This window comes from Canis lupus, chromosome 1 (assembly GCF_048164855.1).
Source record: "Canis lupus baileyi chromosome 1, mCanLup2.hap1, whole genome shotgun sequence".
Lineage (NCBI taxonomy): Eukaryota > Metazoa > Chordata > Mammalia > Carnivora > Canidae > Canis > Canis lupus.
Window position 1 is genome coordinate 62,271,527 of NC_132838.1, and position 25,825 is coordinate 62,297,351.

The 25,825-nt window shown below is 33.3% G+C and overlaps 1 long non-coding RNA gene across 4 annotated transcripts in view; it reads right to left on the reverse strand.

Moving 5' to 3' along the window:
* LOC140636825 (uncharacterized) overlaps positions 1-25,825 on the reverse strand; it is a 492,878-nt gene that overhangs the window by 101,372 nt on the left and 365,681 nt on the right. For all 4 annotated transcript variants that reach the window (XR_012034060.1, XR_012034058.1, XR_012034057.1 and 1 more), the window contains exon 9: positions 195-335. This is a non-coding gene — a long non-coding RNA (uncharacterized lncRNA). The remainder of the gene's footprint in view (positions 1-194; positions 336-25,825) is intronic.

The following is a 25,825-nucleotide window of genomic DNA, read 5'->3' on the forward strand; positions in this document are numbered from 1 at the left end:
CAAACAAAAAATTATGACTGGATCAGGTAAAATTTTCTTGTTAACTGCTAACTCTAAAAATTAGTAAGTTAGAATTAGGAGTGATCAAATCAATTTACTTATGAATATGATGCAAACTACTGGGGATATTTAAAAATAAGCTCCAAAAAGAAATGTCAAAGAATCTCTAAAACAAAATATATTCTAATTCTTACCACTTTAGAACCAACTGGAATCATCACAAATTAGGTCCATCCAGAGGCAGCCTTGCTTTTTGACATTTTCAGTAGCAGGAAGGAAACCAATTGCCTCTAATCAGAGCCTTTGTTAATTAGTACAATTCAGGGGCTCACCACCTACAGGAAATGAAAAGACAGAACATAAAATCAAAGCAGCTTGTTTCACTTTGATCTTCAATAAAACTCTGTTTTCTATAGTACCCTAGCATTCTCAAGTTTATTGAACATGAGGGTTCATAATGGACACAGCATGCTGATGGCTGACTTCATGAGGAAACTCCACCTCTTTCTGCCCTCTATTTTTGTGTTGGACAAGAATCTCTTCCTTCTAGAGATAAACTCATGGAACTTTATCTGATGTGACATGAGGTAAGACTGTCAATCTGAGAACACAGATAAGTTTGAACGAGCTACAAAACATTTAAGCTTTGTGAAAATCAACCAAATTTCACTATAAAATCTTTTTTTCAGACAGTCTATGGTGTACTCTCAAAGTCATTGATCTAATCAGTGTCTATGGAATATTTATTTGTACTAATATGTGGGATTTTTTAAGTGCAAGAATGGAAAAAAAAAAAAAACACATGAAATATTCAGCACCAGCAATCTCCAATTTTAAAATTCCATGAGCTTCGGGGTTTGATGATTTAGCTCAAGTTGTGAGTTGAGTAAAAGATATTCTGGTCAGAGGACTTATAATTTTGAGATGTTCTATCTCCTGAGTAATATTGGTGACACAGAGATTCCAGGACAACATGATCACAGAAGGTGCAGAGATCAATGTTTTTATCAGTGCTGGTTGAAAAGTTGGAGAGAGATAAACAGCAAGAGATTAAATAATTCCCATAACCCCCATTTGTCACTTACCTGAATGACCCCTTGCCCAGAGAGCAGGGATAGAATTGACCTAAATTAAGCCTGCCTATGTATGTCTGTTTACCAATCCAACCCTATTAGACCCCTTCCATTTATCAACCACTGCGCCAGGCAGGAGATCCTAAAATGTCTCCTCTAGTTTTTATCTGGTTACCATTCCACATAACTCCTTATAGTTCTGTCATTTAAGTGTTTGACTTTTGAACTAAGGTGATTGAAACAAGGTCTTAATCTTTTTTCCTTGTAAATTTGCTTTGTTTCTTAAACTCCACATATGTGTGAAGTCACATAGTATCTGTCTGTCTCTGACTGACTAATCTCACTTATCATTATACTCTAGATCCATCTACCTTGTTACAAGTGGCACGATCTCATACTGTTTTTATGGCTGGATAACATATATATATATATATAATTCATAGCTTCTTCTTTTTCCATTTACCTGTGCATGTACACTTGGGCTGCTTCCATACTCTGGCTACTGTAAATAATGTTGCAGTAAACATAGGGCTGCATATATCCCCTCGAATTAGTGGTTTTGTATTCTTTGGGTAAATACCCAGTAGCAGAATTACTATTAACTATTGTATTATTAATTGACTAAAAATTAGGTGTGGAAAATGCAAGAATTTAGCATATTTCTGACAGGTTTTGCACTTCAAAATTTTCACATGGTTCTCCTTGCTCCTTTCTTACTTTATCCACTCCAGGACACCTATGAATTCAAGAACAGCCTTGCCATTTGAAATCCCATTTCTAAAATTCAAAGACAGTATCTCTACCCACTTACTTATTGATTCATTATGAATCTATTACTTCTGAATAGGGTTTTATGTCTTAGTTTTATTGGAGTTCATGGAGTCAATTCCATTAACTTATGCTAAGAATGTGAGGATTTTTTTCTGAATCTCAGTTGGTTTCAGTAGAAATCAAATGAGAAGTCAGGTTTCCAGATTCCCAGCAGTATTCTTTTTGCCACATTTTCTTATTCTGGCTTTTAAGATACAACATTACTTATAAGTGATACCTGACTTTAAAAAAATATTTCTGCTACTTGCCAGCAAAATGAAAAAGTGAGATACAGATGGTGAATTTTAGTTGAGTGGCTACAATCCCTGACAAACTGAGACTATGAGAAGTTAGCAAGAGTCCTTTCCGTCTCTCCTGATCCTACTCATGTCTCAAGAAAAAGTTCTCCTCTACCTAGGCTTCTGTCTTCTGAACACCAGAGCTGCCTTATGGGATTGTTTCAAAGGCTGCATTATAGACAAACTCTCTAAGAAACAGGTAGCACATAGAATCCTGATATTGTCACGGCATATTTTAATAGCATCCCTGAAAATTGGTTACAGATCCTACAGTTAGTCTAATTTTAGTTACATGGAAGTCCAGTCATTTGGTAACAAAAATTGCTTTAGCCTGTTGCTAAACAGCATGTATATTTTTTCATTGCTTTGGTAAGAACTTTAAAATTAAAAAATCTATTAATGAATCAGACCAACAAAGCCTAGTAAAATGAAGAATCTGTATGTTTACTTGTGATTCAAGAATTATTCCAACTTAATTCAAAGTGACTATGTCTTTAATATTTTATGGTTATGGATAGGATGAAAAAATGAAAAAAATTCTGCCTCTAAACCCTACTTGAAGAATTAGATATAGACACTGATATATATCCCTAAAATTGCATTTCCCAAGGAAATACTTATTTAGCTCCTTTTTTGTCAATACAATCAATACCTTCCAAATTAAAAGCCAACGTTAAAGTATTTTGATAAATCCAAAATAGTAAAAATGGGATAGGAAAAATTAGAGTAAAGAAGTAGTAAAAGAAAATGAATCAACTAAACTGTCAAGCTTTCTTGATTTATGGAAGGAAGCATTTAGGAGACTAGGTGTTGATTTTTACATTTTTGTACTTCAAGGTGAGATAATATTGGCATGGCCATTTATGCCCTTCACTCTTGTCCACATTGTTTGGCAAGCTTTAGGTGAATGCCTTTGTAATAGAGTAATACTCTTTCTTTGGATATACTTTTCATTTCAAAGCAATATATAAACATTACACCTCCAGTTCTGGGAGGGCTTGAGGTGCAAAGGAAAACCAGAATGGATGTGATCATGGGAATATCCATAGCCAGGCATTAACATTTACATTTAAATATGTCAGCATCAGACTTCCTGCTGTACCACCCACCATTTCACACAATTCAGCCAGCTGACTCATTCGAAATCTTAAGGATAATCAGAATAAATTAATGAGTCATCATTAATAAATGGGCAAAGTATTCCGCTTTATTCCTCATGGGAGTAAAGTAACCTTCCTGAGTAATTTTAGAGTAAATTTGTCTCAACTATGTAATCCTTTGAATTACTAAGACTATCTACAATAATTTACATACTTAGGAAAGACATAACATTTTTAGAGCTGTGCTTTACTATTTGTTAGGCAAAGGGAAACTTGGCGGGGGGGAAGTGATTTACTTTTATGAAAAAAACCTCATTGACAAACAGACTTTGTTATGATTCTTTTAATAATGAATCATAGTTTTATGTGTGTGGTGGGATGAAATAGTCAGAGATCTGACCCTGGCATTTCTGTCTACGTGTTTTAAATTTATCCAATGGAGGTATTCAAAGAAAGCCCTTTGATTTTCCCTTTCTTTGAATTCAGAAGTCTCATACTGTACACAATATTTTTCATTCCCATCAGGTTATGTAATAATAAGACTATGTTTAAGATCAACAGATGAGACGTTATATGTAAATATAGTGTATTAATGACAGAAGCCAAAATATCCATTGAACTGATTGGGAGAACATAGAAATCTATTAGGACTCAAAAATCCCAAATAAGATCTCTATAATCAGTGCTTATTTTAAACATATTAACTACTTCAAAAAACTATTTTATTTTTTCTATTAATTTTTAAAATATTTAACAGTTTTATTGAACTACAATATACACACCATAAAATTTACCCGTTGAAAGGCTAGATGATTTCTAGAAAATTTAGAATGATGCAAGTATCATCATACTCCAGCTTTTTTTAAGATTTTATTTTTAAGTAATCTCTACACCCAACAATGGTCTTGAAACTACAACCCTGAAATCAAGAGTCACATGCTCTTTCAGTTGAGCCAGTGAAGCACCCCTTTCATAAGCCAGTTTTAGATAACTACTCTCATTCTTCTCATGTCTTTTTCAGTGAAACTAATCCCACTCACAGTTCAGGCAAACACTGATATAGTTTCTATATATATAGTTGTGCTTTTTCTAGAAATTTTATACAAAAGGTATGCTAGGAAGAATAAAAGATGTTCACACTTTAATTCCTGGAACCTGTGAATATGTTACCTCATAAGCCAAAAGGGACTTTGCTGTGAGACCTTCAGATGGAAAGACTATTCTGGATTATTTGGACGGGCCCATTCTAATCCCATGAGTCCTTAAAAACGAATTTTTCCCAGCTGGGTCAAAGGGATACAATAATAGAAGGGCCACAGAAATGCAATGTGAGGGGGACCTGATCTGCCATTGTTGGTTTTGAAGAAAGAGGAAGGGGGCCATGAGCCAGAGAATACAGTGAACCACTAGAAGGAAAAAGTCAAAGAAACTGATTCTCTTCTAGAGTCTCCAGAAAGGAACAATGCCAAAAGCAATATCCAATATAAAATTAATCAGTGATATCTTTTGAAATTATTATTGGTAGCATATAACTGAAGCACCATGTGCAGTCTTAAAAAGCTGGTGCTGTCCTTGTTGGCACTCAAGATGGTAGAGCCCATAGAGGCTGGACATTTTTATTTTCCACTCTTCCCTCCCTTGGAACCACATAACAAAAATTTTCTTCCTTTTAATTTTTATTTTTGCTGTTGTATCAACATTGCTAGTCTAAGAAGAACCTTTTTAAAATTTAAGTGAAACAAACATTATCTAATTATTAGCTAATGCATTCCTTTTGCACATTCTGTATGAACAGGTGAATTTTCTCCAGTGCTAGACCTCTTTTTCATTTAGTCAAACAGTTCAAAAATATGAGTGAAAATGTCAAGATCTGAATATTCCCACTTACCTTGGACTCTGAAAAGAGTCAATATGGCATGCTTGACATTTAGCCTAATTATCATAATTGCAATAAATCATGTAGGAAAATGTCAGTGAACCTAAAATAATATCCTTCTTTTCATATTAGCTAGTCTAGTAGTTTTCCCTAATCTCTACTTGTGGGAAAAGATTTGGAGAGTCCTCTCATTGTCAGTTTATACTTGAGTTGGGTCAATATATAGAAGAAGAATATCTAGATATCTTCTAACATAACCAAATTTTGTGTTAGGGCTAAATCTCAATTCACCTATTTGGCACACGAAGTTGCTATTAAAATTAAAGAAAACAATAAGTAGCTCATTTACCGACTTTTATTTGTATAAGTTATAAAAGTACTCCTCTAGAAATGTTTAGGATATATTAAACCACACATGTCACTGGGTAATAACCTATCCTGAAAATTATTTTTCCTATGAAGGCTAATTACTGAACTTTAGTTTTTGCTAATGTATCTACCACTAGATAAAGTGTATCTGGGTATACTATCTATTGTTCAGGCAGGAATTTCTATGTTTGGAAACTCAAAAAATTAATAAATCCAGGTTTAGTTCATTAAATAAAAATGTTTTGAATCTCATTCAATCCAAAAAAAAAAAAAAAAACAATAAAGACAAAAGCACAGTAGGTTCTATACTAAGATTAGCTCAGATTTGTGTTCTACAGACAATTCCATTCTGGGTGTGACTTTAGTATATACTTTTAGAAATCATAGTAATTGCCAGTATAATATTAAATTCAGATACTTTTCACTCTTTGCTGAGTGATCCTTCACTCATGTTTCTATGCTTTTTCTAATCCAAACCTTTATTATCTATGTACTTGTGAAACTTGAAATCCTGCCATTTGTTACCTTACTTTTATGTGATTACATATAATGATTATTATTTTTAAAATTTCATTAGTGAAACAGATTACAAGAAGAGAAAATTAGAGGCTATTTTGAGCACTTATGTATTGGTCATGGAATTTAGAGACTAAATTCCCATAATGTTAAAGGCACACTAATTATTCACAACATTTTATATAATAATTCATAGATATCAAAGGATATTCTATCATTACTTTTGTGCTATTGTTCACTAACTTACTGCTTTTAGGTTTTGGTTTTGGCTTTTTGTTTTGCTTTCCATGAAAGGGTACAAATATCAATTGAATTAAACCTTCTAATGTGTTATTTCAAACTGTTTAAAATACTGTCTGATGGGAGTCTTCTGTTCATCAAGACACTATGTAAAATTGACAGCATATTCCAAAAATAAGGTTACTTTTATTACTACTGTTCTTATTTACTAAACTGGTCCATCTCTAAAATAGTACTGATTGAATTGATCCTCCAGTTTGTCATTTATTGTGAGTATAATTACAATAAATGTTTTGTTTACCTTTGTAAAATGTTAAACTTTACATTTATAAATTGATATGTCACTCAGTACCTGGAATAAGTAATACAGGAATATCATCTTCCACTAAATGGGGCACACAATAGAAAGTTAGGAGAGGAGACCTTGAGTGATCAGGAAAATTGTGGGAATCCTTCCACACCTCTCTTCCACATCAAGGAAATCCAGAATCCCTTTAAGGCCTCTATGCATCATATTTTAATTTCTATTTACATTTTGGCAGGGGGCCTATATGATTTTTAAAAAGAAAACAAGGAGAGAAGTGATACTAAGCTTTGTCATACTATATTTTAATTTTGCATTAGTGTACTATTTTTCAATATTTTGTAAAGTATTTTATAATGACAGTGGGATCTCAAGAGAGTATTTCTAGCTACAATGAAGTGTAAATTAATGTAAACAGCTTCAGTTTTTACTTTATGAAATCAGTGACTTTTCTTGATTGCCAAGGAGATAGTAGCTTTAAAGGGTGAATTTCTTCACACATATGATCTATTTTGAGTAAAGGATTGAAGATTATGCTATAGATCCCAATAGTTTATAAGCTTTTCTTTCTAAGTCACATTTAAAGTATATAGTTTAAAATGGAATGAAAATATGTACAGTCATTTTACTAAAAGGAAGTTTCTCTTTGCAAGAGCTGCATTATTAATAAATTTACCCCTTTTGATTTGTTTTCTCTGATGGCTTTCTTAGATTTTAATAAAAACAAGAATTAGAAATAAGTACTCATTTCACGGACTCATGCTTCAAACTACCAGAGTTCTAGAAATAAAATTTCCTGCTATCAATACAGAAAAATATAATTTTTCTAGTTTTTGTGGGGGGAAGAGTAGGGGCAGAAAGAGAGGGAGAGAGAATCACAAGTAGGCTCCACACTGAGTGCAGATCCCAACACAGGGCTTGATCACACAACCCTAAGGTCATGACCTGAGCTGAAATCAAGAGTTGGACACCTAACGGACTAAGCCACCCAGGCGCCCCAAGGAATGTTGCTTCTGATAATTCAGTGCCAGTTGCTGTATTCAGTGTGGGTGGCTGAACTTACATGAACTCTTTTCCGTGTGTCTTGGATGACATGAGCCTGGTTTAGTCTTGTCTGGCATCCTGAGAAGGCTATATGACATGACTGTTTCTCTGCCTTTCCAACTCATTGTTTTCTCTAATTTTTGATGAAAAAGGTACCATTCACATTCCCCAATGTCTTTATTTTGACTTCCTCAGAACGTTAAGACAATTGCAGATAAATACTAATGTGATTTTATTACTTTAGGTCTCTTGTTTCCATTTTAAATATCACATGTAACATATTGAATATGTATAGTGACATTTTAATAGAATGTCCAAACAAAAAAGAGAAAAAGAACATTTTGCTTTCTGGATTGATCATGAGAATTTTCAAAATCATTATTAAAAAACAATGTTTCTCAAATATATTGAATAATAGCATATTTCTTTTTTGGCATGCCCAAATCTAAATTTGAATGTCAAAATCTATTTTGTTTTTGTTTCTCTATAACTTTCAGCAAAATTCCTAGATAAAATTACAAGCCAATAAACAAAGGGAAAAAGGAGATTATGTGATAGCATATCTTTCATTTATTTTAAAACAAGTTAGTTATTGTTAAATCCACTTATAACCATCTTTGTTTTTCCTTTCAGTGACTCAGTAGCCTTGTAATAATTTTATTTTTGTTGAAGATTTTGTGTACCTGTCATGAATTAATGTTACCAAGACTTGACATAATTTTTAATATATATACATTAAAGAAAGTTTGCACAATCCTTTGGGGTTATATAACATATATGTTATAAGGTGAGTATGCTGAAACTGGCTGGTCAAGAACTACTGCATGACTCTTGAGAGTTTTGTGTAGCCTCTCATAACTCATAACTACAAAATAATTTTGCTTTCAAAGTTCATGTAAGACTTCAATTTAGAGTTCTGGAAAATAATTCACATTCATTCTTTGAATGCTTCTTTCTTCCTAAATTAGATTTTTTCATGGCCATCCACCTTTTAGCAACATTGCTGTAATGCTGATATCTTTCACCATTTTTTCTGATGAAAAAATTATTTAGAAGAGAAAGTCAACCCATTATTTCTATGTGTGATCAAATGTATATTTAGGCCCTAGTTGTATACTGTCACCTAACTTCTTAAAAGATAAAATTGTCATTACTTTTTCAAATAAGAGAATTTAATTTGGAGTTTAAAAACTCAGACAATAATGAAAAATGAAAGTTGTCCTCTGAATTTACTGGGGTCAAATGTAGTGCCAAGTTTCAAGGGCACCATCCTTTACAATTCCTGGCGCTTTTTTACTTTTGAGGGTATCCTGATATATGATTTGGTCTCCTGTTTTACCTCCTTGTTTGCCAAGACAAGTGTCAATGAGGTGTAGAAAAGAGTCTGGGGCCAAATAATACAGTATGGTTGAAAAACACTTGCCTCATGTAAATACAGTTTTGGTGAGAGAGTATCTAAGATTTGCCTTTCCAACAATAATACTATGCGGTTTTGAGAAAATTATGGATCGTTGCCTTCGTTTGTTTATATGTAGAATTTTAAAGGCTTAATCAATGTTGTTAAACATAAGATGATTCTTCACTTAGTTAATTTGGAATTCTTTGTAATATATAAAATCAGCAAAGTAGTGTTTGGTTTCAATATAACATTTTCTTCAAAAGATTCCAGAATAGTTTAGGGGGGGAAAAAACCTTGATATAATAAGTAGCATCCTAAAAAGATTGTTGTCCATTATATTGTAACTCATTGACTATCATCAAGAAAAATATTTCCAGTGGTATGATATTATACATATTTTTATAAACCTTTGCTTGCATTTTTGTTTGCTTACTCCTGGTGAATTATAAACCAGTTGTTGCAATGGGACTGCTCCTCATATTTTGTGCTGTAGAGGAGGCTTAGAAGTGAAGGATGTCTTCATTCCTTGATTTAGCAATGCTCTTACACATATGTTATATAAGGTGAGCGTGCTGAAACTGGCTGGTCAAGATCTACTGTACGACTCCTGAGAGTTTTGTAGCCTCTCATAACCCATAACTACAAAATAATTTTGTTTTCAAAGTTCATGTAAGACTTAAATTTAGAGTTCTGGAAAATAATTCACATTAATTCTTTGAATGCTTCTTTCTCCTAGAATTGGATTTTTGACGGCCATCCACCTTTTAGCAACATTGCTGTAATGCTGATATCTTCTGTCATAAAATGATGGTAATGATATTCTTATGTTGTTAGCATTCACAGCTCTACCTTTTCTATGATTTACCAAGTACTAAAGGCCTCAGGGGAGTCAGTGAAGAGCAAGTAGATTTGTCATCATACAATCCCAGGTGAAAAACTCTATTTTTGAAATATTTTTTGGTGTGAGAACAAGTTTCTTAAACTTTCTTAGCCACAGTTTCTTCACGTATAAAATCAGGCAAAGAACAGTGGCCAACTAAATTATAGGTATCTTATGTCTTTCATGTCTTTACCTCAGACTATTTAAGTGAGGCTGACTTGTAAAGAGTTGAGCAAAAGCAATTAAGGCAACAATGAAAATGGATATAACCTGTGTCATAAAAAAATCCCAGGAAAACATCCTTTGGAAACAGTAACTCACTTATGTAGGATAACTTGTAATGTGTGTAAGGTAGGAAACAGCAGATGGTATTTCCTTTACTATCAGTGCAACCTTGGGTGGGGTGGATGTGGGTGCTGAATCCTCCATTTGCTTATATATACTGATTGGCGAGTGTGTATGTGATAACACGGGTGTGTGAAAATGTGAATGTGTAGGTAAATTCCTAGGATTCAGAAGGCCTCAACCCTGACACTTACTTGTTCTGTGATCTAGACTCTTAATTGTGGCTCCTCATATTTAAAAGCAAGTAATAACAATTTCTCTCTAAATGTCACCAGGTAATTATAAAGATCACATGAGATAAGTATATGCTAGTGATTTATAAACCATTAACTACCATAAAATGGGAAGTACTCTTATTCACATTGAAAGCAAATCCCTTTCATGCCCCACCATGCTCTCTTAATAATTTCTATTATAAAATAAAGTACAAATAAAGAAAACTTCACAAAATAAGTGTATAACTTAATGTATTATTAGGAAGGGAACCTCCCTGTGAACACCATACAGATCAAGAAACAGAACTTTACCAGGAACCTTAGAAACTCTTCTATGTGCCTAATCCCAATGATAAACTTTTGTACCCACCCTTGAAAATAATCAGTTCTTTAATTTTTAGTGATCATTTGCTTGGATTTCTTTATAGTTTTATCACCCACATGTATCCATCATTAGGCTGTCTTCTTGCACAGTATGCATTTTTTTAAAGCAATATGTATTTTCAGCCTCTACAAATATACCAAACCCCTCCTGTATTCCTTTCTCTTCCTTCTTGATGAAAAATCCAAGTAATTCATGCTGGACATTTCTCACAGTTTAAATTTCATTAATTGTCCATTCATGATGTAATCAGTAAGTTTTTCTTTCCCTTTGTGTTTCCTGTAAAATGGCAGCTGGATCCAGATGCTTGATCGGAATGTTTATCCTTTTGGCAAGACTATGATCAGTATTGGGTTTCTTCTTTGGTGTCTGGTTGTTTCTTTCTGGATGTTAGCCATTGATGCTTAATGACTAGATCCATTAATTCACAAGATTTTGGAAAATTATATTTATTCAAATTCTATAATCTCATTTTCATGTATTAGTTCAAAAATTGTATCAAGCTATTGTTCCCCCTCATAAACTATTTGTTCTTCTAGTGGTGTCATTTATACAAATAAGGCTTGATTGTTTCCTTCTTATGTACCAAATTTTAAGAACATGAACTGCAAGTACTCTCCTTGATGAAGCACAAATTGTTCTTTGTAGCTTTGCCAGTTGGTTCCTAAATATTTTGACATGATCTTAGTAGTCTTTGACAGTTTCAAATTCATCTTCTACACTTCCTCCTTTGGACTGAGCTTTTACTTTATTTCTACTACTGAGTTTTTACCTAATTTCTATTGAAGTGTTCCCATTTGCTGTTCTTCCATACCAAGGATCCTTGTTTTCAAAGACATGGAGAATAACAGAATTAGGATATCCCATTATAACCAAACTGTTTTATTTCACGTTGCACACATGATATCTTCAGAATAATACTCCATATAATTACTAAGAATAGTTAACTATTTTCTACATGTTTTCCCTAGTAATCTCCACTTTTAAAAAATAGCTGTACTATATTTACATTGTCAGAGCATCTAGCTATTAGAAATGTTTTTTACTTTTTTTTAACTCGCATTTAATTCTGGTCTCCAATTATTTATTTAAAGGTATATTTTCATTCCTTCATTTCCTTAGATATGTTGCTCTACTCCTTAACGGCATAAAGTGTAACTGTTAGAGCCAAATGAAAACATATTTTTTCCATATAAATGATAAGTTGGGCAGCCTGGGTGGCTCAGAGGTTTAGCGCTGCCTTTGGCCCAGGGCATGATCCTGGAGACCTGGGATTGAGTCCCATGTCAGGCTCCCTGCATGGAGCCTGCTTCTCCCTCTGCCTGTGTCTCTGCCTCTCTCTGTCTCTCTTTGTGTCTCTCATGAAAAATAAATAAAATCTTTAAAAAAAATTAAATAGTGCTCGCTTTGGCAGCACATATACTAAAAAAAATGAAAAAAATAAATGATAAGTTCCTTTTTGCTTATATATGTCTCATTTTTTTTCCTTTCCCGTAAAGTCTCAGAATAAATCTCATTGGAAAAGTAAATATGTAGTAAAGATACTGGATTAATTACTAAAAACCTAGTATAAAGGCTAACAGACAAAAGTAGTAATAATAACTGTTTATAATAGTTAGATAAAGGATATACAAGATAAAAAGATGTAAAATGTGACATGAGAAACATAAAACATGAAGGGAGAGTAAAAATGTTGAGTTTTAGAATGGGATCAAACTTATTATCCACTTAAAATAGGTTGTCATAAATATAAATTGTTATATGTAATCCTCACAGCAACCATAAAGCAAAAGCCTATAGTAAATACACAAATGATAAAAGAATATAAGGATATTACTAAAGAAAATCATCAACCTACATAGAAAGAGAGCAAGAGAAGAAAAGACTACACAATTACTACCAAAATCACTAGAAAACAATGAACAAAATGGCAATAAGTACATACCTATCAGAAATTACTTTAAATGCAAATGGGCTAAATTATCTAATCAAAAGATTTATAGTGACTGAATGGATAAAAAAACAAGACTCATTTAGATGCTGCCTACAGGTGACTCACTTTAGATGTAAGGACACACACTGGCAGAAAGTAAAGGGATGGAAAAAGTTATTCTATGCAAATGAAAACCACAAGAAAGCTGGCATATCTATAATTATAGCAGATAAAAATGTTCTTTAAAGCAAAGACTATATAGTAAGAGACAAAGAAAGGTGTTATATAACCATAAAGGAGTTAATCCAACAAGAGGATATAATATTTATAAATATTTATACACTCAACATAGGAGCACCTAAATATATAAGGCAAATATTAGCTGACCTAAAGAGAGACATAGACAGCAATACAACAATAGTAGCAGGTTTTAATACCCTACTTACATCAATGGATAGATCATTCAGACAGAAAATCATTAAATTAATAAATAACATATTAGACCAGATGGACTTAACAGATATTACACACACAGTAACAGAATGCACATTTTCTTACATGCACATGAATCTTATTCCAAGATAGATTTTTTTTAGCCCACAAAAACTTAAATTTATTAAGAGGACTGAAATCACATTAAGCATTTTTTTTACTACAATGGTATAAACTAGAGACTAATTAGATGAAGAAAATTAGAAAGTAACAAATATGTGGAGATTAAACATGCTACTGAACATCCAATGGGTCAAAGAAGAAATAAAAAGAGAAATAAGAAATACTTTGAGACAAATGAAAATGGAAATGGAACGTACCAAATTTATATTCCAAGATGGAATTAAAACAAAACAGAAAATCTTAACATACAGAGTATGAGTAGTAGCAAGGAGATTGAAACAGTAATTAAAATTGAAACAGTAATTAAAAACTTCCTCAAAAACAAAAGTCTAGAACTATGTGACTTTGCTGGTGAATCTACCTATTCTTCTCAAACTCTTCATATATTTTATGAGATTAACATTACCCTTATAGCAAGACTAGACAACAATGTCACAAAAAATAAGATCAGAAGTCAATATTCCTAATAAAAATTTTGCAAAAATCCTCAATAAACTATTAGTAAAACAAATTCAACATTACATTAAAAGGATCATACACCACAGTCAAGTAGGATTTATTACAGGAATGCAAGGATGGTTCAACATCCACAAATTAGTCAATGGGATATGCCACATCAACAGGATAAAGGATAAAAATCATAAAATCATTTTAACATGTAGAAAAAATATTTGACAAAATTCAAGATCCATTTATATTAAAAGTTCTCTCTCACAAAGTGGCTACAGAGGGAACATACATCAACATAATACAGGTCATACATGACAAGCCCACAGCTAACATCGTACTGAATGTTAAAAAACTGAAAGAGTTCCCTCTAAGATCAGAAATAAGACAAGGATGTCTACTTACCACTTTCATTCAATTTAATAGTAGAAATCCTACCCAGAGCAATTAGGCAAGAAAAATAATTAAAAGGCATCCAAATCAGAAAGGAAGAAGTAAAATTGTCACTATTAGTTGATGACATGATATTATAAATGGAAAACAAAACCCTAAAGTCTCCATCCAAAAAAACAAACAAACAAACAAACAAACAAAAAAAAACCTGTTAGTGCTAATTAACAAATTTTGTAAAGATAGGATACAAAATCAATACACAAAAAATATGCTGCATTTCTTTACAGTAATAACAAACTATTAGGGATCCCTGGGTGGCACAGCGGTTTGGCGCCTGCCTTTGGCTCAGGGTGCGATCCTGGAGACCCAGGATCGAATCCCACGTCAGGCTCCCGGTGCATGGAGCCTGCTTCTCCCTCTGCCTATGTCTCTGCCTCTCTCTCCCTCTCTCTCTGTATGACTATCATAAATAAATTTAAAAAAAAATTAAAAAAAAATAACAAACTATTAGAAGGAGAAATTAAGAAAACAACCTTATTTATAATTGCATCAAAAAGAAAATACATGGGAATAAATTTAACAAAGGATGTGAAAGACCTATACAGTAGTATCCCCTTATTAATGACTTTGTCTTCCACAGTTTCAGTTACTCACAATCAACTGCTAACCAAAGCAGATGATCTTCCTTCTGATGTATTATCAGGTCATTTGTAACCTAACACTACTTCACAATGCCTACATCGTTGACTTCACTTCATCTCATCACATAGTCTTTTTATTGTCTCAAATCACAATAAGAAGGGTGATTAGGGTACAGTAATGTATTTTGAGGTAGAGAGAGAACCACATTCACATAATTTTTATATCAGTATCTTTTACAACTGTTCTATTTTATTATTAGTTATTTTGTTAGTATCTTACCACGTGTAATTTATAAATTAAACTTTCTCATAGGTATGTATGTGTAGGGAAAAACATTGTATATATAGGGTTTGGAACTATTCATGGTTTCAAGCATCCACTGGGAGTCTTGGAATGTATTCCTTCCAGATAAGAAAGAACTAACATATACTGAAAATTATAAAACATTATTGAATGAAATTGAAGACATATATAAATAGGAATACATTTCATGTTTATGTATTGGCAGAATTAATATTGTTAAAATGTCTACACTACCCAAAGTAATCTGCAGATTCAGTGCAATCTTTAACAACATTCTAATAGTGCTTTTCACAGAAATAGAACAAACAATCCTAAAATTTGTATGGAACTACAAAAGGCCTCAAATAACCAAAGCGATCTTGAGAAAAAAGAACAAAACGAGAAGGATCATGCCCTCTGATTTCAAAGTATATTGTAAAGCTATGGTAATTAAAACAGTATCATACCAACATAAAAACAGATATTAGATCAATACAACAGAAAGGAGAGCCCAGGAAGAAACCCACTCATATAAAGTTAATTAATTCATGATGAAGACAAGAATATACAATGGGGAAAGGACAGTTTCTTCAATAAATGGTGTTGGAAAAATTAATTAAGCACATGCAAAAGAGCAAAATGGTCCAGTATCTTATACCACACACAAAAATGAATACAAAATGGATTAATGACTTGAACATAAGACCTGAAATTATAAAACTTTTGGAAGAAAACATAGGTAGTAAGTTCCTTCATGTAGGTCTTGGAGATGAGTTTTTGAATCTGACACCAAAAGCAAAAGAAACCGTAATAAATAAGTGGGACTACATCAAACTAAAGTCTACACATCAAAGGAAACTATCAATGAAGTGAAGAGGAAACATGCTGAAGGGGAGAAATTAATTATAAATCATATAACTGATAAGGTATTAATATCAAAAATATATGAAAAACTCAAAATAATCAATAGCAGATGATCTGATTTTTAAAATGGACATTTTTCCAAAGAAAATACACAGATGGCCAACAGACATGAAAAGATGCTCAACATCATTAAACATCAGGGAAGTGCAAAAATAAACCCACAACAAGATATCACTTCACACCTGTCAAAATGGCTAAAACCAAAAAGAAAAGAAATAACAGGTGTTGGCTAAAAAGTGGAGAAAAGGGAACCCTTGTGTACTATTATTGGTGGAAATGTAAATTGGTGCAATCCCTATGCAAAACAGTATGGAGCTTCCTCAAAAAACTAAAAAATAGAACTATGATATGATCCAGCAACTTCACTCTGAGATACTTATCTGAAGAGAAAACAAAAACCCCAATTCAAAAAGATATACATAACCCCGTATTCACTGTAACATTATCTACAATAGCCAAGATATGAAAACAACCTAAGTGTCTGTTGATGGATGAATGGATAAAGAAATAGGAAATTACTCAAGCATAAAAAGAATGAAATCATGCCATTGTGACAACATGAATGGAGCTTGAGGGCATTATGCTAAGTGAACTAAGACTAACAAAGAAAAATACTGTATGATCTTTCTTATATGTGGAATCTAAAAACAGAACAAAACAAACAAAACAAGTTTACAGATACAGAGAATAGACTGATCGTTGCAAGAGGTATAGGGGATTAGTAAAATAAATGAATAGTTCTTTTTTTTTTTAGTTTAAATAAATTGAATAAAAATTAAAAAATAAAAATATGGTCCAGTATTTTACCACAATGTGTATTGGTGTTTGTTATTCTGGGTCAATATTCTCAGATGCATGTGTTCTCTCAATTTATAGATGTGGTTTGTTTTTTTGTTTTTTTTTTCAGGAATTACAATTTTGTGTGTATATATTTTGTTCCCTTGTTTCCTTACCCTACTGTTTTTAAGGGATTCTTTTTATCCATACCCTGGCTCTTTTTTGTTTATCAATATTTGTCACTATCTCAAATACTTTTTACTCTTTATTTGTTTTCAATTTTAAAAAGTCCTTACTTTAACCTTCTGTTTCTATAAAAAATATCTGTATAATTACTTTTTGTGTTTCTTCCAGTTTATTCTTAATTTCTGAAATTTTTTAAAATTTATTTATTTATTCATGAGAGACACACACACACACAGAGAGAGAGAGAGACAGGCAAAGGGAGAAGCAGGCTCCATAAAGGAAGCCCAATGTGGGACTTGATTCTGGGACCCCAGGATCACACCCTGAGCCAAAGGCAGATGCTCAACCACTGAGCCATCCAGGCAGCCCTCTGAAATATATTTTTTAAAATTTTTAATTCATTTCTGAATACTGTTACCTCATTACCTCATTTCTGAGTTATTCGAATTTATACTATTCTTTTTTTGTTTTGTAATCTCTCCTAATGTTGTACAGTTAATTTATGTAAGTTATTTTGTTAGCATGTCTTTCTGCCATGATCCCTTTGTCTATAGAGATATTATTTTACTCTTTATATTCTTTTTTATTTAAATAACCTGTGTAATTTTTCAACTCAATGCTTTTCTTTTGCTCATTTTTTTTTCTCTAAATGAGAAATTTATTCCATAGTTTTTGTGAAATGCATAAACATATGGTGACTTGGTTTCTATTATTTATGGTCTCTTATCCCACTTTTATCTAAATTTTCTCTTTTATTCATTTCTTTTGTCTATATTCCATTCAGTTTTGCTCTCACTCCCAGCAGTTTCTTTTTATTGTGGGATACTCCGGAAAGAGAAGTTTAGCTGATTAGTTTCAAGAGTTCACATGGTCCAGACTCTTTTAAAGCTTTCAGAAATTACCAAGTAGCCCATGATATGCAGAATTCTAAAGACCAATAAGATTTCTGCCCCCGATTACTCAATCAGACACTAATCTGATTACTTCCCTGAAGGAACTTTTTGGATATAATGAAAATTACCAGTCAGCAGATTTAAAAATAGGTTATTCTGGATTATCAAGGTGAAATAAAAATCTAACTATATATAAGCACTTGAAAGTAGAAAAATTTCTCACACTGGGTCAGAAGAGATCCAGCAGAAGGAAGTTACCCATTTCAGAGATATCTGAAGGGTGGGAAAGACCTGGCATGCCATTGCTATCTTTGAAGATGGAGGAAGAGAGCCACACACCAAGTATGTGAGCAGCTTCTGGAAAGAGAGAATGATAACTAGCCAGTAGCCAGCAAGGAATCAAAGACTTCTATCTTACAATCGCATGAAATTTTGCCAATAAAATGAATGAGTTTGGAAATAGATTTACCCTTAACATCTCCAGAAACTACCCTACCAATACCTTGATTTAAGTTTTGTGGAATATGGAGCAGAGAAATCATCTGAAGCTATAAGACTTCTGGTCGACATGAATGTAACAATTTTAGCTAAGTTTGTGATCATTTGTTAGAGCAACAATAGAAAAAGCTTATACAGAGCTTTTGTGTTCAACTACTACTATATATTTTTTTCAAATTTTATTTATTTGAGAGCAAAATTGAGAGCACACAAAGGGAGAGGGAGAAATAGACCTCCCCCTGAGCAGAGAACCTGATGTGGGGCTTAATCCCAGGACCCCAGGATCATGAACGGAGCTGAAGGCAGGTGCTTAACCAACTGAGCCATGCAGGTGCCCCTCAACTACTACTTTAATTTTCTATTCTCAAACAGACATTAAGTATCAAAGAACAAAATTTTGGGTCAGTTGCATAAAAAAAAAAAAACACACTTAAAATTTTTAAAAATGACTATTTTTGAAGTTAATAATATCTGAGTATGTTATTTGAGTCAGGCAGTTTGAAATTAATATATGACAAATATATAGAATTATATGTAAATGTTTAGATTTTAAAAATTAACAAATTTATTACCGCACCAACATGGATTTAAAAATTTGCCCTAAGATGGTCATTATATGATAAGGATATTATAATCTTATACTCTGAAATTTCAGTCTGTCACTCTATCCAACTGATAACATTAAAGAAGAATCTGACTCATGATATGTATTCATTGTGTGTTGATCAACAGTATTGAGGCAAAGAAAAGAAGAAAACTGAATAACTCTTCATCAATAAATTGGAATACATTATAGTAGTTTTGTAGTATGTGTAGTATTTTGTTGTTTTTATCTCATAGTTATTTTTTTAAGTTTTTTTTTCATCACCTGGTGCTCATTACAAGTGCATGATTTAATAACTATCACGTATTTCACTCATTTTCCCACCCATCTCTCGTCTGGTAACCATCAGTTTGTTCTCTATAGTTAAGAGTCTGTTTCTTGTTTTGTCTCTCTTTTTCTCTTCTTTTCCCCTTTGCTCTTTAGTTTCCTAAATTCCACCTGTGAGTAAAATCAAATATTTGTCTTTCTCTCTTTGATTTCACATAGCAATATACTCTCTAGCTCTATCCATGTCATTGCAAATGGCAAGATTTTATTCTTTTTGTGGCTAAATAATATTCCATTTATACATGCTCCACCTCTTCTTTATCCATTCATCAATGGATGAACACTTGGTCTACTTCCGTGTCTTGGCAGTTATAAATAATGCTGCTATAAACATAGAGGTGCAGTATTCCTTTGAATTAGTGTTTTTTGTATTGTTTGGGTAAATACCCAGTAGTGTGATTGCTGGATCATAGAGTATTTCTATTTTTAACTTTTTGAGGAACATCCATAATGTTTTCCACAGTGGCTTCACCAGTTTGCTTTCCCCTCAATAGTGTATGAGGGTTCTTTTTTCTCCACATCCTCACCAACACCCGTTGTTTCTTGTGTTGTTGATTATAGACATTCTGACAGGCGTAAGGTGATATCTCTTTGTAGTTTTGATTTGAGATGAGATGATGAGAATCTTTTCATGTCTATTGGCCTTCTGTATGTCTTCTTTAGAGAAATGCCTGTTCGTGTGTTCTGTCAATTTTTAATTGGATTATTTGTTTTTGAGTGTTGGAATGTTATATGTTCTTTATGTATTTTGGATACTAACCCTGTCAGATATGTCATTTGCAAATTATCTTCTCCGACTCAATAGATTGCCTTTTAGTTTTGTTGATTGTTTCCTTCCTTGTGAAGTTTTTTATTTTTATGTAGGCCCTATCTAGAAAAAAGTTGCTAGAATTGATATCAGAGAAATTACTGCCTGTGCTCCTTTTTAGTATTTGAACAACTATCATTGCTTTCCATTTATGTAGAAGCAATACAAGTAATTGAGCAATTCAGGAAAAAAGCAATAAATATTATTTTTCATTCAGCAAAATTGTTCAAAGTATATTGTGACCCAAAACCATTTAAACAGCTTATTTTGGAAAGCACTTCAGGAAAATTTTGTGACTTTTCTTAGCTTTCATTTAAAATTCAATATCATGAGTGTTGTTTAATAAAATGCTTTATAGTATCTATGTCATAGGGATTTTCTTTTGGGTTCTGTTAATGTAGTTAATTACATAAATTGATTTTTGACTGCTAGACCAACTTTGATTCTTTGAATAAAGCCTGCAGGTTTGTCATGTGTCATCCTTTTGATAAATAACTAGGTTCAATTACTATAGTCTTCTATATTTTTGCACATGTGTTCATGAGAATCATTACCCTGTAATTTTCTTTTTCTTATAATGTGTTCATTAGGTTTACTTTTAAAGTCATTCTGGCCTCCTATAATAAGGTAGGAAATATTTCCTCTTTTTCCTATTTTCAGAAACTATTGTATTAAGACTGATATATTTTTTTCTTCCTTAAAAGTTTGGAAAAATTCAAGAAAGAATGGGGAAAAAAATCAGTAAGCCCATCTAAGCCAGAGTGTTTTTGTGGGAAAGATTTTAATTACAGATCCAAATTCAGAATTTCTGTTTCTTTTAGTGTCGGTTTTATTACGATGCATTTTTTAGAAGAAATTTTCTCATTTCATTTAAATTGTCAAGATTACCAGCTTAATGAGGTCCATAATGTTTTTCTTTTTAATGTCTTTTTAATGTCTCTAAAATCTTTACTGATATCCTTATTTTCAGTATTGGTAACTTGAATTCTCTCATTTTATATATCATTCTTATTAAGAGTTTATCAATTCTATTAATCTTTTAAAAACACAGCTTTGGTCAACTGTACTTCAGTAATAACAATAATAATCCTACATGGAATATCTAAAAAATTTTAAAAAGACATCTTTGCTTTTGTCTATTCTCTATCGTGTATAATCAATATACAAAGTTTGGGCTGGTGGGAAGCCTGAGTCCACAGGAGCTGGTTTGGAGGCTGGGTCGGCAGGGGCTGAGTTACTTAGTGCTGAGGTGGGCCTAGAGGCAAAATTCATAGGGCTAGAGAGGCCAGCCTAGCACTAGAGTTCACTGGGGTGAGCCTGGATCCAAAGTCTGTAGTGAAGTCAGGTGCTCACTTAACTCTCCTTCCCCATGGAGAGACTATCTTCCTCTGTGTTGGTCTGTCCAGGCTTAGAGGAGTGGTGACAGGAATAGTGTAAAACTTTCTACCCTCTTCCGTGTATCTTTTCTTCTCTCAGTGTACCACTCGTGTATTGGAATCACACACCTAGAATCTTTAGCTCTTATGAAGGTATTTTCATGCATGGGTAATTATTCAAATAGATGTTTCTGCAAGGGGACTAGTGCTGGATGATACTGCCATCTTGCTGATGTCACTATCTAAATGCTGTTTTCTTTGAATTTATCCTGCTTAGGATTTGTTGACCTTCATAAACTTAGTGATTAGTCTATTTTCATTAGTTTTAGGTAATACTCGCCATCATTTCCTCAAAAATTGCTTTGGTCAAATTTTCTTCTCCTTCTGAGACATAAATGTTTATTAGACCATTTATTTAACTATACCAAATTCTCCTATACTCTGCTTCCTTTTTCCTCTTTTTTTTTTTTTTTTCCTGTGCTTCTATTTGACAACATTCTATTAACCTCTCCTCAAGTTCTACCCTGTCTTCTGCTATGGCCCACCTTCCATTGAGCTCATCTAATGAAATATTAATGTCTGATATAGAAAATTTTAATTCTAAGATATCCATTGTTTTATACATAGAGTGATCTGATAGCTGTCAAAACTATTCCTCTCTTTATCCTTTTTGGATTTGTTTTCCTCTATATGAGTGCACTATTTGTGCTTCTTTCAAACTTCTTGGGGCTCCTGGGTTCCTTAGGTCCTGATTTTAGGATGCTGAGATTGAGCCACATGTCAGGCTCAGCACTCAGCAGGAAGTTTGAGAGAGAACCCTTTCCCTTTTTCTCTGCACCCCCACTCTCTCTCTCTCTCTCTCAAAAATAAACAAATCTTAAAAAAAAAAAAAAACTCCTTGACTGCTATCTACAGTATCTGAATTGTCTGTTGGTTCACTTTTTCTATTATTCTTTTTATAATCAGTTACACTTTCTGTCTCTTTGTATATCTAGAAATTTGTGGTTGTATGTATGGAGAACTTTGGTTCCAAATGCTATTTTCCACCTACACCATCTCCTCTTTTATTCTATTAGGTAGATAAGGTGAAAACGTGGTTAATTTAATTTCAAGGGTCAAGCTGATCATAGTTTTAGTAAGACTCAATCTACTTTGGGCTTTGTTAGTGCTCTTTAGGAATGGTCCTTCCCAGATTTTAATTGAGACTCTTGTGCAGTCTCTGTTTATTCAGCTTTCTAAGACTACAGAAGATTGAACTCTTTTCATTAGAGGTTTTAAGCTTAGCTCTTTACACTTCCACTCCATGCAAGTTTCAATCTGGGAAAAGTCTTACGAAGGAAATTGTGCATTTGAGGCAGGCCCCTTCTCATTAGTAAAATTAATGTGAACTGAAAGTATTTTGTTACTGGTTTTTTAAAAATCTACTCACATGCAATTAACATTTACACACATGGTCTCACATTGTAATCATTATTGTTCTCTATATTAAAGTGAATTTTTAAATGGTGACCATTAAAAACATCTCAGTCAAGATAAAATGCTTATTAGAAGACTCTTGCTTTTGCTAAGCTTCCTTTCATGACATCATGTGGATTCTCCTGATTAAGTCATTCTTATTTCCTGAGTGAACAAAACTTCTTTTTTTTCTCTATTAAAGATTAAAAGTTGTCAAGCAATAAATATTCAGTACAGTAACATGAAGATAAAAGATAGTCCAGAAAACAATATCTCCTTTTTTCCCAGGCTCTGTCACTAATCCTCACTCCAGTATGGGTGAGGTGGGTTACAGGAGAGGAAGGCAGAGCAAGTTTGGAAATTCTAGTTCATGTTTATTTAAACTTAATCTCTAGAAAGCTACTCTCTGAATATTATCATATTCCACACCTACAATGGCTTGTTTAGAAATAATTGCTCACCACTCTTGTTGAAGCAGAAAGTAAAAGTCTATGGTTCTCACACAAAACCAAGGAGAAATTATGAATTTATAGATCTAAGTTTTTCAAAACAGGATGTGTGCTTTTCACAATCCACATGCAATTGTCCTACTAATTAAGCCAAGATCATTTTAATGAGAAACTGAGGCTAAGATTGATAAGTTATAGTCTAAATAAATGCCACTCAAATATAAGAAATACATCCAGAGTTTCTGGGTATTGTTGAATGAAATAGTGTTTCTTTGAGCTGGAGGTAAGGTCATGTCATCTTCCTTAGGAATGTATCTGGGGCAGGGGGGAAGGAATATATCTGACGAGAGTTAATGCCAGAAATGTGTATATTAGGTCTTATGCAAGAGCACTCTCAGAATTGAAATTGATCTTGGGGTTTCTAATCTCTCCCTTGGGGATTTTAATGCTTAGGTAATCAATCAAGAGGTGCTGCTAGTTCAAGGAACAGAAATTCAATCTTTGGAATCAGAACCTCAACATCAAAATTATTTCCACAAGTACATCTCAGAGTCCCTATAAAAGTGGAGAATCTATTGAAGAGACTGTCCTTTTTCTACTGCATAGTCTTTCCTGCTTTGTCAAATATTAGTTGACCTTAGAGTTGAGGGCTCATTTCTGGGTTCTCTATTCTGTTCCATTGATCTATGTGTTTGTTTTTGTGCCAGTACCATACTGTCTGGATGGTCACAGCTTTGTAATACAACTTGAAATCAGGCATTGTGATGCTCCTGGCACTGGTTTTCTTTTTCAATAGTCCCCTGGCTATTCGGGGTCTTTTCTGATTCCACACAAATCTTAAGATGATTTGTTCCAACTCTCTGAAGAAAGTCCATGGTATTTTGATAGGAATTGCATTGAATGTGTAAATTGCCCTGGGTAGCAATGACATTTTCACAATATTAATTCTTCAATCCATGAGCATGGAATATTTTTTCATCTCTTTGTGTCTTCCTCAATTTCTTTCAGAAGTGTTCTGTAGTTTGGGGGGTATAGATCCTTTACCTCTTTGGTTAGGTTTATTCCTAGGTATCTCATGCTCTTGGGTGCAATTGTAAATGGGATTGACTCCTTAATTTCTTTTTCTTCAGTCTCATTGTTAGAGTGTAGAAATGCCACTGATTTCTGGGCATTGATTTTGTATCCTGCCACACTACCAAATTGCTGTATGAGTTCTAGAGATCCTGGGGTGGAGTCTTTTGAGTTTTCTATGTACAGTATCATGTCATCTGCAAAGAGGGAGAGTTTGACTTCTTCTTTGCCAATTTGAATGCCTTTTATTTCTTTTTGATGCCTGATTACTGAGGCTAGGACTTCTGGTACTGTGTTGAATAGCAGTGGTGAGTGTGGACATCCTTGTCATGTTCCTGATCTTAAGGGAAGGGCTCCCAGTGTTTCCCCATTGAGAATGATATTGGCTGTGGGCTTTGTGTAGATGGCTTTTAAGATACTGAGGGATGTTCCCTTTATCCCTACACTCTGAAGAGTTTTGGTAAGGAATGGGTGCTGTATTTTGTCAAATGCTTTCTCTACATCTATTGGGGGGATCATATGGTTCTTGTTTTTTTTCTCTTGTTGATATGATCTATCACATTGATTATTTTACGAGTGTTGAACCAGCCTTACATCATGGGGATAAATCCACTTGGTCATGGTGAATAATCTTCTAAATGTACTGTTGGATCCTATGGGCTAGTATCTTGTTGAGAATTTTTGCAACTGTGTTCATCAGGGATATTGGTCTATAATTCTCCTTTTTGGTAGGGTTTTTGTCTGGTTTTGGAATTAAGGTGATGCTGGCCTCATAAAACAAGAGTTTGGAAGTATTCCATTCCTTTCTATCTTTTGGAACAGCTTTAGTAGAATAGGTATTGTTTCTTCTTTAAACATTTGATAGAATTCCCCTGGGAAGCCATCTGGCCCTGGACGTTTGTGTCTTGGGAGGTTTTTGATGACTGCTTCAATTTCCTCCCTGGTTATTGGCTTGTTCAGGTTTTCTATTTCTTCCTGTTCCAGTTTTGGTAGTTTGTGGTTTTCCAGAAATGCGTCCATTTCTTCTAGATTTCCTAATTTATTGACATATAGCTGCTCATAATATGTTTTTAAAATCGTTTGTATTTCATTGGTATTGGTTGTGATCTCTCTTTTTTCATCTGTGATTTTATTAATTTGAGTCTTCCTCTTTCCTTTTTAATAAGGCTGGCTAATGATTTATCTATCTTATTAATTCTTTCAAAGAACCAACACCTGGTTTTGTTGATCTGTTCTACAGTTCTTCTGGTCTCTATTTCATTGATTTCTGCTCGAATCTTTATTAACTCTCTT